Source organism: Castanea sativa, chromosome 11, assembly GCF_040712315.1.
Source record: "Castanea sativa cultivar Marrone di Chiusa Pesio chromosome 11, ASM4071231v1".
Classification (NCBI taxonomy): Eukaryota; Viridiplantae; Streptophyta; class Magnoliopsida; order Fagales; family Fagaceae; genus Castanea; species Castanea sativa.
In genome coordinates, this window is record NC_134023.1 from 42,108,821 (window position 1) to 42,123,707 (window position 14,887).

Sequence of the window (14,887 nt, forward strand, 5' to 3'; positions counted from 1 at the left end):
TCAGATCTACTTTTAAGAAAGATGAAGATCTGTTTTTAATTAAGAAAAAGAATTGGTTATATGCAAATTGATGACATTAAGAAAGAGATCATAACAACTACATATAAAAAAAATAAAGATCATGCTTTAACAAACAATGATTAAAAATTCATATTAGGGATAAAGAAAAACATGCATCATCATAAACAAAAAGCATAAAAAAGATAATAGGGTGATTGAAAACAACCTCTTGCATGAGCACTCCTTGTTCTTGAGAGGATGTTTTAGGGTGCAAAGATATTTATTCAATTATCTTTGAAGCCTAGAAACCCTAATTTTGGCAGCAAGTATCAGGGACGATCAACAAATATAAGCACTTGGAGAGTCTAAAAATGTATACCTCTTAGAGCACCCCCCAAAAGTATTTTGAATTATGAGATCCAGTCTCTATTTATAGAGGCCAGAAAACTCTAAAAAATAGTTCTGATTCGTAGAACACGAATCGGAACTCATCCTTTTGCAAAAATATTGAAAAAGGTGTGCCTTATCGTCACCCGAAAGGTGTTGGGCCAAAGCCCACTTTGGACGCCAAACACACTTTCGTGTTCAGGTGCATTTTAGACTCTTTTTATAGGGTTTTTTGATCTAGTCTTTGTACCTAGGTGTGCTTTCATCCTTAGTCTATGATTTTTTATTTCTTTTTTGGGTAATTCAGACTTTTTAGGAACATTTGGAACAATTATCTTATAGATAAATCCCTTAAAATAATACTTGATAAAATTCAAATTATCCACAATTTTATTGTTATCCAATCATCCATTTTATTCCTATGCATGCAATCTTATTTTAAACACTAATTATCAACCAATCACAAAAATATTTAACTAATTTTAATTGTTTAACCAATCAAAATTGTTAGGACATATGTGTTTCACTTGTTTAGAACATATGTCATTCATTATTTATGTAATTGGCTAATACTTTGTTAAAACGCACTTTACTTGTAATTTGGTAGATTTAGGATGAGGTTAATGCTTTAAGAAACAAGGTTTCAAGATCAAGTGTTAAAGCCATGCAAATCTGTCCAAGAAACAAGCTTAGTAGTGCAAGTTCATTAAAGCTTGACAGCTGGCTCGATAGCTGCATCTATCGAGCTTTAAGAAGTTGTTCTAGCCCCGGCTCGACAGTTGCTCGACAGCACCTTGACACTTGTAGCTGTCGAAATTTAGGAAAAATAGATTCCAAGTTCTGTTTTAATTCTAATCCGTGGATGCGTCTTTGGGGCTTCTTTTCTCCTAACCCTAGACATATAAAAGAATTATTCTAAGGGCCGTCGAAGTGTGCCAAGTTGCACAAGCATTGAGAAATCCTTGTTCATGCAAATTGTAACTTGAGACGAAGTTTTTGCCCTAGTTCATCTCTTTTGTGAAGAAGTTACTGTGTCTTTGCACTGTAGGGTTTTGTAACCAAGCATCTTCTTGATCTTCATCATGTGGATGAATTGAAGAACTTTGCAGCCAACAATCTTCTCTAGTTGGTGATTGAAGTCGCGTACTAGGATCCGCGCATTTGGTTAGTCACGTACTTGGGAGCCGTGCATTGAAAAGAGAAATTGTCACTACAGAACAAGTCCAATTAGGTATTGGGGTAAGAGTTCAACTGTAGGTTGGTAAGGTACTTGGGATTCCTTTACTTGTAACCGCTTGTTGTGATAATAGTGGAGTTTTGAGAGTGGTGACCTTAAAATCACCCGGTGAGGTTTTTGCCGTGTAGGTTTTCCCCATTCGTAAACAAATCACCGTGTTATTTATTTTCCGCTACATACTTAGTTTATTTGGTGATTTGTTTATGCTACCACGTGCTTTGCATGTTAAATTGGTTAATTAATTGAACTTGGCTAATTAATCAATTAATCCATTACAAGGGGTCAATATGTTTTTGGCCTATCAAGTGGTATCAGAGCAAGCACATTCTAATTAGGGCTTAATCTTTATGTGTGATCCATTGACCCCTATTTGTCATGGATGGAGGTCAGTCTTTTATCATACCTCCATTGTTTGATGGTACTAACTATGCATACTGAAAAGTACGCATGAGACTTGAGAGCTTTCTTGCAGTCTCTAGATGAGAAGGTGTGGCAAGCTGTGGAGATAGGCTGGACCAAGCCTAAAGAAGCGTCGGCCGATTGGGATGAAGCTAAGATTAAGGCAGAAAACTTCAACAGTAGAGCATTGAATGCCTTATTCAGTGCAGTCACTAATGAGGAGTTCAAGAAGATATCCTCCACTGAAACTGCTAAAGAAGCATGGACCATCCTCTAGACAACCTATGAGGGAACAAAGGCTGTCAAAGATTCGAAGCTACAAAGGCTCATTACAAGCTTTGAAGAAATTAAGATAGAGGAGGATGAGTCATTTGATGAGTTCTATGCCAAGCTCAAGGACATAGTAAACTTAGTCTTCAATCTTGGAGAAACCATTCCTGAACACAAGATTGTGAGGAAAGTGGTTAGATCTCTACCCGAGAGATTCCATGCCAAGATCACGACAATAGAGGAATCAAAGGATATTGACAAGATTCCTCTAACTGAGCTGGTTGGTAATCTGCAAACCTATGAGCTAGGGTTGACAAGAATTGGCAAGTTGGGAAAAGGCAAGAGCATGGCACTAAAGGCCAAGAGCAGTGAGATAGACGAGTCATCAGACGATGAAGACTCTAAGATGAAGTCCTACATCATCAGGCAATTCAAAAAATTCATGAAAAATTCCAATGGAAAAGGCTTCGACAAAGACCATAGGCAATCTAGTTCTTCTCAGTTCAAGAGCCAAGATAAAAGGAAGAAGGATGCAAGGGATGGCAGTCAGTACACTATTCCCGCAGGACCCAAGTGCTTTGAATGTCAAGGTTTCAGTCACATAAAGCAAGAGTGTCCCACATATCTCAAGAGCATTGGAAAGAGCAAGGCACTAGCTGCTACTTTAAGCGACACTAAGCTTAAGGATGATTCCGACAATGTGGATGACGAAATCTTGAATGTCTTCACTACCACTGTCAATCCTACTAAAGGAGTTGTTGAAGATGTGGATGAAGAAGAGGAATTGGTGGAATCTAAGTTTGGAAAGATGGATGATCAAGATGATATCCATACAACCTATGAGAAATTGTACAAGCTTTCTGAGAAGCATGAGAAGCTCTATAGGCTAGCCACCAAGAAGCTCAGTGATTTGGAACTTAACCGTGAGGAACTTTCCACAAAGTTTGATGAAGCTAATCAAACTATTGGGGCATTGAGATTCGAGAACAATTTCTTGGCTGAGAAGATCAAGAAACTTGAAGCGGAGCTGTTTCAAGTCAGAGCTCACTTGGAGAGGGCATCAAGTGCGAAGCTGGATGAGATGCTCAGCATTCAGAAATCTGCTTCTGATCGAACAGGACTGGGGTATGAATTCTCTTCTTCTAATATTGCTTCTGCTAGTACTACTGTTTTTGTTACTCTTGCTAATAATATTAAAATTGAAAACAATGATGTTAAAACTGAATTAGCTAGTGAGAACCTAGACAAGGGTAAATCTATCTTAGGAGCACCCCCTAAGCTTGAGAAGGACACTAAAAACCCTAGGACTAAGAAGGGTAACTCTCAAAAGCCTAAATAGAAGAAGCAGCATCTCTGTCATCATTGTGGTATTGCCAGTCATACTCAACCAAATTGCTATAAGTGGTTAGCCACTTAACAGAGCAATAGCATGATAGCATCTGGGAACCAAAATCAGCTTCAAACCTCTCTTGCTCGTCTTAGAGATCTTCTCAAAGCCCTAATGTTCCTTTCAAACTTGAACGGTTTCAATCCTTCTCCCTCATCACCGGTTCAAGGGTTCACTAAGAGGAAAGGTTCTTCCAAGGTGTGGAAGGAAAAGGGTTCCAAGTGATTTATTCACTTTTTCTCTCTCTCCCCTTCTTGTTTTTGTTTTGCATTACTTGTGTGTTTTGCTTTTTGTTTTTGAGTCAGTCTAGTTTTATGCTTTGTTTTATCTTGCTTAACATGTTTTATTTTTTTTTTTTTTGTGTTTTCAGTTTTGTTTTATTTTTGTTTTTTCAAAAAAAAATTTGAAAAATCAGAAAAATACAAAAACAATGTGTATTATGTGTACATCGGTTCTTGTGAACCTTAAAATGGTCATTGAAACAGAGTTTTTCTAAACTTTGTATCTCTTGTAGCTTAGATGAGTATTCTTATGCACAACTAAGTAAGTGAGTTTTGTACCTCTTTGTTTGTGATGAGTAAGGTTAAGTGATCTCTTGAACTTAACACTCGTATCACTCTTTTTGACGGGTAGGACTAGAAAATCCTAAGAGAAAAGCATAAATAACCATCTCACCACTATTACCCGCCAATCATGATATGACATCTGTATGCTTCAGCGTAACAAAAGTGCAATGTCAAAAGGTTTAACATAATTGGGTATTTCTTTTCTCTCCTTTACATACCCATGCATGATTTGCTTAATAAAAAGAAAATAGGCAAAGAAAATAAATGCAAAAAGATCAAAACTGCTTTAAATATGATTGCAAGCGTGTTTTTTAGGAGATGTGGGAGTTATAGGATGTACCTCAAAGGTGATAGTCCCCATCAAACAATTATGATTGTGTGTAAGTTAAAGTGATTTTCTCATATCTTAAATCGTCATAACATAGAGACACTTATGCAATTTTGTGATGTTTTCACACACAACACGTAATATTCTTTGCTACTCTTGATACATGTGCAGGTACAATGTGATTTGGTCATCACAAGGTTTACATGTGTTGATGTATGCTCACTAAACTGCCATGACTTGTTTTTGAAATATAAAATCAGTTAGACTTGTTTAGTGTGTGAGTGTGTATTTTGAGATCCCTGTGCTTAAAATTGTTGTTGAGAGATGATTTTGAGAGTCTAATATGTTGATTGGATCATTGGTTGAGTTGCATGCGTGATTGCATTCATGTTTGTGTTTTCCCTTCTCGAAAAACTATTTTGAAAAGTTGGCTCGACATCTCCTCAATACCTCCTCGACACCTGGCTATCTGTCGAGCTTCTCAGCTTTTTCTTATCGCAATCTCGATAGCTTCTCGACACCTTCTGGATCGATCGAGAAACCTTCTGTCCTCTCGATAGCTTCTCGACACCTTCTAGATTGATCGAGAAACCTTCTGTCCTCTTGATAGCTTCTCGACACCTGGTGGATCGATTGAGCATCTGTTCTCGTGTCCTGTCTTTTTCCTCGACACCATCTCGATAGCTGGATCTATCGACGTTGTATTTCTCGACACCTACCTCGACAGATGTCTCGACACCTCTCGATACTTGTATTTGTCGGGATTTACTGAGGTTCTATTTAAAGTTTCTGTGCGATCCGGTTCACATTTCTCTCGATCTCTCTCTCGACAGATTTGTCTTTTCACCTTCCCAACCTCTCTCTCTCACTTCAAATCCTTTTCTCAAGGTTTCCTCAAGCTTTTTCAAGTTTTTCTTCACTTGGTAAGCTTCTTATCCCTCATTCTATATGCATTTCATGTTTTTTGAAACCTAGGATTTGGGGTCTTTAAAAATTTTGGGGTTTTTCAAAATTGATGGGTTTTGGTTGAAATTTTTGGGATGGGTTTTGTAGTTTTGATCTTAAAAACTCCATACATTGCATCACATTCACATTCTAACAATATTCTCATACATTTAGATGTGTGATATATGTTTGTGTGCTGGTAGCATTGGATTGGGCTGAGCCCTTAATGTTTTTCATATTGCATGTCACATGTTCATGCATTCCCCATGCATTCATTCTAATCTTTTCAATATTCTTGTTATATTTGAATTATGTTGGAACTTTTTTGAGTGTTTCTTCCTCCCCCCCCCCCTCTCTTTTTGTTTGCGTTAGTAATGTCTATGACACTAAAACGTAAGTCTATTCCGACCCAGAACCCTATTCATTCTAGGGCCTCTTCATCTTCTAATTCCACTCCTATCTCTGTTCGGTTTCGTGATGAGAAAGCCCATTAGGACTTCTTAGAGAACTTCTCTAAACGAGGTGTTCATTCGGAACGCCACATTGTTCTGGCAGACTTTGTCGACACTGATCTTCCCGATGTCTTTCACAAACGGAAATGGGAGTCACTATGTGACGTCCCGGTCACTTGTCCTTCTGTGCTGATTTAGGAGTTTTACTCCAACATGCATGGATTTGATTATTTAGTACCTCTCTTTCTCACTCGCGTTCGAGGTACGCGCATAGTTGTCACACTAGAGTTGGTATCCAATGTGCTCCATGTTCCGAGGGTTGCACATCTTGACTATCCTGGTTGTGAGCGTTTAAGGACTGTGTCCAAAGACGAGATAATTTCTGCTTTCTGTGAGCGCCCTTCTAATTGGGGTGAGCGCCAGTTTACATCATGTCGACCTTTTGCTAAAGGTCCTCGTTCTTAAACATGGTAATGACTTTTGTCTTGCAGCCTCTTTCTCACTACAACTCTATCACAAAGCCTTATGCTCGTTTTCTGTTGCCTCTTATTGAGGATCTTACCATTGACTTTCCTTCACATTTCATCTTTTCCATCTTAGATGTGTATAAGGATATGACTACCCGTGATAAGCTCATCTTTCCTTCCGCTATCACGAGGACTTTATGCCATTTTTTAATCCCTTTTCTTGTCTCCGACCCTTTTTCTGTCATGGTTGCCATAGATGCCGCTACCGTAAAACGTAGTGAGGCATAGTTTTGGTCGCGTCAAACAAGTTCGGCAGCTCTTTCCTCCCGTTACACTCCATCCAGATTTGCTCGTGCTTCATTCACTCCTTCTTTTTCTACGAACGATGTGTCACTAGGAGATATCATGGCGCAGCTTCAGCGCATGGATGCTCGCCTGGATACGCTCTCTACAAAGTTGTATCAAGTGAATGTTCGTGTTGGTTGCATTGCTAGGCGACAGGTGACCATGGGCAGCTTTGCTCCCGAGGTTTCTCCTCCACTACCTCCTATGGCTTCCATGTTTGGGGATGATGATGGTGATGACGATGATGCTTCAGATGATGATGATGATGGAGATGCTAGCTTTACCGATGAGATGTCTACTTGACACTCTACCCTTTGTCACTCGTGACAAAAAGGGGGAGTAGATTTGGGTTATGAGAGTAGTCATACTTAGGGGGTAGAGCTTGTATAGGGACATTTTGATAAGGGGAGTGTTGAGTGCTGAGGGATGTAGTGAGGATTACTTGTATTTTTTTCTTTTCTCTACTTTAGATACATTTTCTTCTTGTACCTAGGTCTTGTGATCTTGTGACCATTATTACATACATTGTGCTCATTTTTGTTATATATATATATATATGATGTTGTATGGTTCTTTCACCTATCTTTACATGTGTTGTCTCTTTTCTCCCTTTATACACATGTTTCTTTATTTTGAATGCAATCTATTAATTCTGTTTCACACTAAGATGCCTTGATGAGTTTTGTTTAAAGTATTTCAGAAATACAGGTTGTCAAAGTCTACTTGTCATAAACTCTCTTCTTGCAAAGTTTTTCAAGAGTTTATGTTAGGATATATTTTATTGTATTCCATAAGTGAATATGAGTTGAGTGTTTTTTTTTTTTTTTTTTACTTCTTTCATATGTTCATTTGTGGTTTTGTCATGGATTGCCAAAGGGGGAGATTGTTAGAACATATGTGTTTCACTTGTTTAGAACATATGTCATTTATTATTTATGAAATTGGCTAATCCTTTGTCAAAACGCACTTTACTTGTAATTGGGTAGATTTAGGATGAGGTTAATGCTTCAAGAAATAAGGTTTCAAGATCAAGTGTTAAAGTCATGCAAGTCTGTCAAAGAAACAAACTTAGTAGTGCAAGTTCATTAATACTCGACAGCTACATCTATCTAGCTTTAAGAAGCTGTTCTATCCCCCGAGGCTCGACAGCTGCTTGACAGCACCTCGACACCTGTAGCTGTCGAGATTTAGAAAAAACAAATTTCAAGTTCTGTTTTAATTCTAATCCATGGATGTGTCTTTGGGCCTTCTTTTCTCCTAACCCTAGACATATAAAAGGATTATTCTAAGGGTCGTCGAAGTGTGCCAAGTTGCACAAGCATTGAGAAATCCTTGTTTATGCAAATTGTAACTTGAAACGAAATTCTTGCCCTAGTTCATCTCTTTTGTGAAGAAGTTGTTGTGTCTTTACACCGTAGGATTTTGTAACCAAGCATCTTCTTGATCTTCATCGTGTGGATGAATTGAAGAACTTTGTAGCCAACAATCTTCTCTAGTTGGTGATTGAAGTCGCGTAATAGGATCCGCGCATTTAGTTAGTCACATACTTGGGAGCCATGCATTGAAAGGAGAAACTGTCACTACAGAACAAGTCCAATTAGGTATTGGGGTAAGGGTTCAACTGTAGGTTGGTAAGGTACTTGGGATTCCTTTACTTGTAAACGCTTGTTGTGATAATATTGGAGTTTCGGGAGTAATGACCTTAAAATCACCCGGTGGAGTTTTTACCGTGTAGGTTTTTCCCATTCGTAAACAAATCACTGTGTTATTTATTTTCCGCTGCATACTTAGTTTATTTAGTGATTTGTTTGTGTTGCTTTGCATGTTTAATTGGTTAATTAATTGAACTTGGCTAATTACTAAATTAATCCATCACAAGGGGTCAATACGTTTTTGGCCTATCAAAAATTAATGTAAATTAATTGTGCGTGGTCAACTCTTCTTAAACACAATGCATATTGACCATGCAAATTTGATCATACGATATCTTTTGATCCGATAGTTCGATTTAGAAACCGGACATATTGTTACGATAGTTAGAATCTCAAGATATTTTTTTATGATATGCAATAAATAAATTGATGCATGTAATGTAAGAATAAATTGATGCATGTGATGGAAGAACAAATTGATGCATGTGATGCAAGAACAAATTGATGCATGTAATGCAATCATGATTTTTTTTTTTTTTTTTGTGGGTACATAGATGGTCATTCCAGTCATTTTCCTTGATTAAATCATGGGTGCAAAATCGAGTGTCTATAGAATGCCCCTCATTGACAGAGCTTGGAAAGTAAATGTCAATGTAAAACGAAGACACTAATTTTATAAAATTATTATAATCTACCTCACAAATAGATAGGTTCCCATGCATAGCATGGGTTAGCAACTAGTCTATATATATATATATATATATATATATATATATATATATATATATATATATATATATATAACCGAAGCTTTGAAGCTACCACATTTTTCTACATTAGCATTATTTAAAAAAAATATTAAAAAAATAAAACCCTAAATACTGTAACTATTTCTAACCCAATAACTATTTCTCCCCAAAACAAACCCAATAAAATTTACTCTCTTCAACTCCAACACAAAACCCGATACAAAAACGGAAAAGCTAGACGCATATCTTTCTCTCTTCCCCTGCAACGGTAAGCCACAAACGCTTCGCCCCACAACCAACCTAACATTAGACCGCTGGAACGGCTACAGGTAAAATCTTTTATGTTTATTTGAATTAAATCTTCAGATGATACAGTATTGAAAGTGAAAAAAAAAAAAAAAAAATTGTCTTCTCAAATCTCTTAAATGCAAGACCATATCCTTCAAACTCTTTATCTTTCAAACGCAAAAACTCTCTCAGATCCCACGCCCCACTTTTCTCAGCCTCTCCATTTATCAAGTTCCAAAATCAACCAAAGCCTCAACTTTGAACACACCCATTTGCAATTTTCTAAGAAGATCGTCACCGCCCCTCCACCCAAATCAGTGTAGGCAAATTTTGTGGTAATTTTTTTAAAAAAATTTATGTGTTCAAGCACAACCCACTTTAATACTAATTGTTTTCCTAGCCCCATCATGTTTTGTATTCCAATCACACTTAGATTTAGAAATAGTTTTGTATTATAAATATTATTTTTATAATATTTATTGGCTATTCTTGGCTTTGTATTATAATTTTTTTTTTTTTTTTTGGTTATTTGTTGTGTTTGCTATTGTTGTTGTGTTTGTGTGAGAACTGAGTATTGTTTTCTATGGTTATGTATATTATGGTTGCTTTGTAGATAAAATAGAGAGAGTTATTTGGTACACACTGAATCTAGATTACGGGAACTATATTATTATTTAAATTTTTTGTAATTTAGGACTTTTGATTTATATAAGTCATTATTATTTAAAATTTCATCAATTATTAATACATATTGAATCACTGGATATTTTTTGCGCGGTCTTCTGCCTCCAATAATTTTGTCTCAACAACTTCAGGTTGTATTAGTGATATTGGCTTATAGCATCGTTTTATCTAATTCATTGTTCTCATAGTTTGAATTTTTGCTGACCCTTTTTTGTATTTTACTAATCCCAAGAGAAGAAATTGATGCAGAACATCCAACAATATCAAGTCCCGCTGCAAAAATACATTGCCTTGATGGAGCTTCAGGTAGGACTTAGGAGTTTCTCCGTCATTGAATTTAGTTTTGATGATGATTGTTGTACATTGTTTGCATATGGTCACCACGTGCAGACAGATTGTCTGATAATATTTTGAATAGTATTGAAAATGATTGTCTTGTGCATAATGACATTTGGACTGATTGTGTATTTTCAAGTTTGGGATCATCTTGAGATGTTGAGACATTGTAGGACTATAGTTTGTTTAATTATAATGCCTTAATATTTTTATTGTTTCTTTATTTCCTTCATCTTTCTGTTGTTGGTATAATTAAACCCCTTTCTTTAATGAGGCTTTCTTGGAATGCATGTTTGTGTGCTTAGAATTCTGTGGAAAGACAATTGGATTTATCCTTATGTGATGAATGAAGTCCTATTGAAATTTTGAAAGAGGGGTAATACAGATTTTTTTTTTTTTTTTTAAATTTTTTATGTTTTATTTTTTACAGGAGAAGAATGAAAGGCTGTTCTACAAACTTCTCATTGATAATGTTGAGGAATTGCTCCCAGTTGTCTATACTCCAACCGTGGATGAGGCTTGCCAGAAGTATGGGAGCATTTTCAAGCGCCCTCAGGGTCTTTACATAAAGAAAAGTATGAATTTCTGTTTCTGCTGTAACTATGTGCAACTTAGAGCTACTTTAGTAATATGAAGGAGTGCTTGGATTTTGCAGGGGCAAGATTCTTGAGGTGTTGAAGAACTGGCCTGAGAGGACTATTCAAGCAATTGTTGTGACAAATGGTGAGCCAATTTCGGGGCTTGGGGATCTTGGCTGCCAGGTAGTTATGTTGTCAATCATCGTTTTTAAATTCTGTACTTATTAAACAGGGTTCTATGTAAATTATTGGGCTGTAAAAGTGAACTAGCCTTCACATGATGGTGTTGGATATGTTTTAGGGGATGGGGATTCCTGTGGGGAAATTGTCTTTGTATACAGCACTCAGAGGTCTTCGTCCTTCTGCAGTAAGTTTATTCAAATAAAACTTGTGGCTCTTGCTTCATTTTGCTACATTGTAAATTTTTGGTCACATGATGTACTTTGTTTTAAACCTTATGGAACATTTCTAAATGCCAAGCAAAACCAAGTTCAAAATAAAAGCCTTGGTTGTAATCACATAATATCCCCTATTCTGATCATTACCAAAATATAATTTATTGAATGCTCTACATCATATCATCAATAATATATCGCATTTACTTTTTTTCACTTGAGCTGGATTAATACATAATATTGCATACTAAAAGAAATTAAACAACTTTAACACCACCAAAATAAATAAGGACAATGAATTGCTCTGTCATAGCATGGGCAAACGTACCTTTCAGATTGGAGAAGAAACATTAGGCACATATCTTTTTCTTTTTTTTTTTGGGTTTTCTTTTAGGTTGAAGATTTAAATACTGAAGTTCCTATTTGCATGGGAAAAATTTTGGCAGTTCCACTGGCTGCTGAAATCCCTATCTTTTTTGGACAGACATGCAATATGTTTGATAAATCCTAAAGTTCAAATACTTAGAGATCATTGAAAATATCAGTATGGCCTGGCCCTTTAGCTTACCAATAAATATCAGGATGTCTATTTGATAGCATGGCATGATAGGATAATACGGTCATTTTAACAATGCCTTCAATATTGTATCTGATTTCTCTCAAGATGCTAATTACATTTTATTAAGGACTGAAAGGATGAAGTTCTTCTTTTTCTTATTTGTTACTATTAGCAACAACATCACCAGGCTGCATTTCTGTTCCAGGTTTTTTAGATGAATCAATATAGGAACCAGAGGTTGGATGACCCAGAGTTCGTGCTTGCTTTTGAGGAGATTCATGCAACAATTAATCAATTACCAGAGCTAATGTTTTTGAGGATATTTGTTTGTGAATTTTAGTTTTAAAACTGCAATGACTATTCTTCTTATGCTTCTTGTGGATGTGATGTGGCTATTTGCTTCACTTTGCTTAAGTAGTTTAGTTATGGGACCATGTTACCAAAAGGAAATGGTGATGCTTTAGGTTATTGTTGAAAAATTTTAGGTTCTTCTCCCCCCTTGCCCTCCCATAAGAGATTTCTTCTGATAGAGATTTATGTAATAATCAATCAAGGAATTCCACTTCCTTTTTTTTTTTTCTTTTTTTTTTGCAAAATCTGTCTTTGTTGAGAAAAATATACTTAATTATATGTAGCTCAATCTCCAATTTTCCAATTTATGATGGCACTTGGAGAGCCTCTAAAATGGGAAAATCTTAATGAGTGTAATATAAGATTTTAGCAGCATAATAGTGCTCAATACATAAATTTATTGCTTTCCATATTTTCATCTTTTCACATCTTAAGCAAAATCTTCACATGGAGCTCACTGTCATTACTTGGAAGAAGATATTATCTATATTGACGCAAGATTTTGATGTTTGACACAAGATTTTGTTATTACCAAAAGAAGATTTAAATTGTTGTTTTAAATTATAGGAAAGAGGCATTAATTTTCATATTGTGTGGGTGTGTGTGTCTGTGTATTTTCATATTGTTTTTAATCTTTAAGGGTGTTTTTATGTAAATTATTACTTGAATTTTAGGCCTGCTACATTTCAACATGATTTGTTTTAGTGTCTGATTCCTCAAGGTGAGAACCTTAAAAAGTTTTTTCATGTATTTCATTGGTTATTCATATGTAATTCTGGCTTTCATGTTGCTTTAAATGTTGCTTTAAACGTGTTAAGGATTGTGAGAAGGTTTTCTCGGAGGTAGCAACTGAGAGAGTTCTCGCTGAGATGATGACCACTGAGCTCCACTACTTGCTGTTTATGAAGAAACATTTAAGGCAATGTCATACTCAATTTGATTGATTTTACTGTTATTATTAATTATTTTTTTAATAAATATTTGTAATTTTTGTTTAACTATCCCGTGCATCGCACGAGTTAGCGACTAATTTATATATAAAACCGAAACTTCTGAAACTCTCACAATTTTCCACATCAGTACAATATTTAAATAAAATTATTATTTTATTCAAATAATATTATTTTTGTTTAATCCAAACTTAACAAGAAGTGAAAATTTATATCTCTAATAAGTCAAACTTAAAATCAAACACATCATTATCATTTTTTTTTAAGCAAAATTATTTTTGTTTAATAAAAAAGTAACAAGAAGTGAAACTTTATCTCTTTAATAAGTCTAACTTTTTAACATATTTTTAATTTTATAATAATATTACTACTTATTTCTTCTTATCTTATCGTTGAATAATAGTTCTTCCCAAGTCTCTTTCCTCCTCACACGGCACCAGGTTTTTTAAGTTAGAAGTTTTACAAAATAAAAGACTACCAACAGAACACGACATCTGTAATTAATGTAGATTCTTGATTCTTTTTTGTTCTTATGAACAAGTTTACTTGGGATACAATACATATTATACATCATCAAAAAGTTTAAGTGGGAATCTAATTCAATTGTTTTGATTATAAAAAATAAAAATCTCTTTAGATATTTTTAAATCTTAAATCAAGATCGTTAATTTTTTGAATATATTTATTTTATTTTAAAGATTTACAATGCTACGATACTACTAGATTCTATTAGCTCGGAGTTCTAAGCTTATCATACTCCTTCGTAATATTTTATATATATATATATATATATATATATATATATATATATATATAATTTCAATCTCAAGTCTCAATAACTAGCTATTATCTTAGGGTAAACTTGGCGTTATATTCAACCCACCAATAGATTAGTTTATCTAAGTAATTCCATTGTGTTTTAATTTCTGACTGGTTAATTTTTTGTAACATTTGAAATTTTCATGCAAATTTCAACAATTATAGCAATGGATTATTCTTTTAAGGGTAGAACATCTTTTTTTTTTTTTTTTTCTCTATGTGTAGTTACGTATTTTTTTTGTTTATATTTTGTTTCAATAATTTGTAGGCACCGAATTTTCTAATTCTTTAGTTTCATCTAAATTTTTGAGTTTATTTTTTGCATTATTTGAAACTATCTGCCATATTTCAACGACATCTTTCTCTTATATAGCTCTTCTATTTGTAGTGACTGTAGTTATATACTTTTTCTATTGTTTCAATAATTCTAGGCTTAGAATCTTCTAATTTTTTATAATTTTTTTGGCATTTTGAAAGTTTTAACATCTTAATTTTTGCATTCGTTTTAGCAATATCCGAACATATTTGGTGGATTTCAACAACTATACTATGAGTTATTATTTTGAAGATAACTAAGTTTTCTCTTATATTTCTCTATTGTGTAAGCATATATATTTTGTTTTGTTTTAATAATACCTAGGCAATGAATCTTCCAATTCGCTAATAACTTAAGGTTTGACATCTTCATCAAATTGTATCACAAATTCAAGCTAGATAAGAGCAATTTATGCAATGGAATAGTT

At 34.8% G+C, this 14,887-nt stretch overlaps 1 long non-coding RNA gene across 1 annotated transcript; it reads left to right on the top strand.

The window, feature by feature from the left end:
• Window positions 1-9,440: 9,440 nt before the first annotated feature.
• LOC142617866 (uncharacterized) lies at window positions 9,441-13,353 on the top strand. Its single transcript, XR_012841075.1, has 6 exons — window positions 9,441-9,513; window positions 10,389-10,462; window positions 10,923-11,067; window positions 11,148-11,253; window positions 11,372-11,437; window positions 12,230-13,353. It is a non-coding gene; the product is annotated as an uncharacterized LOC142617866 (long non-coding RNA).
• The last annotated feature ends 1,534 nt before the right edge of the window (window positions 13,354-14,887 follow it).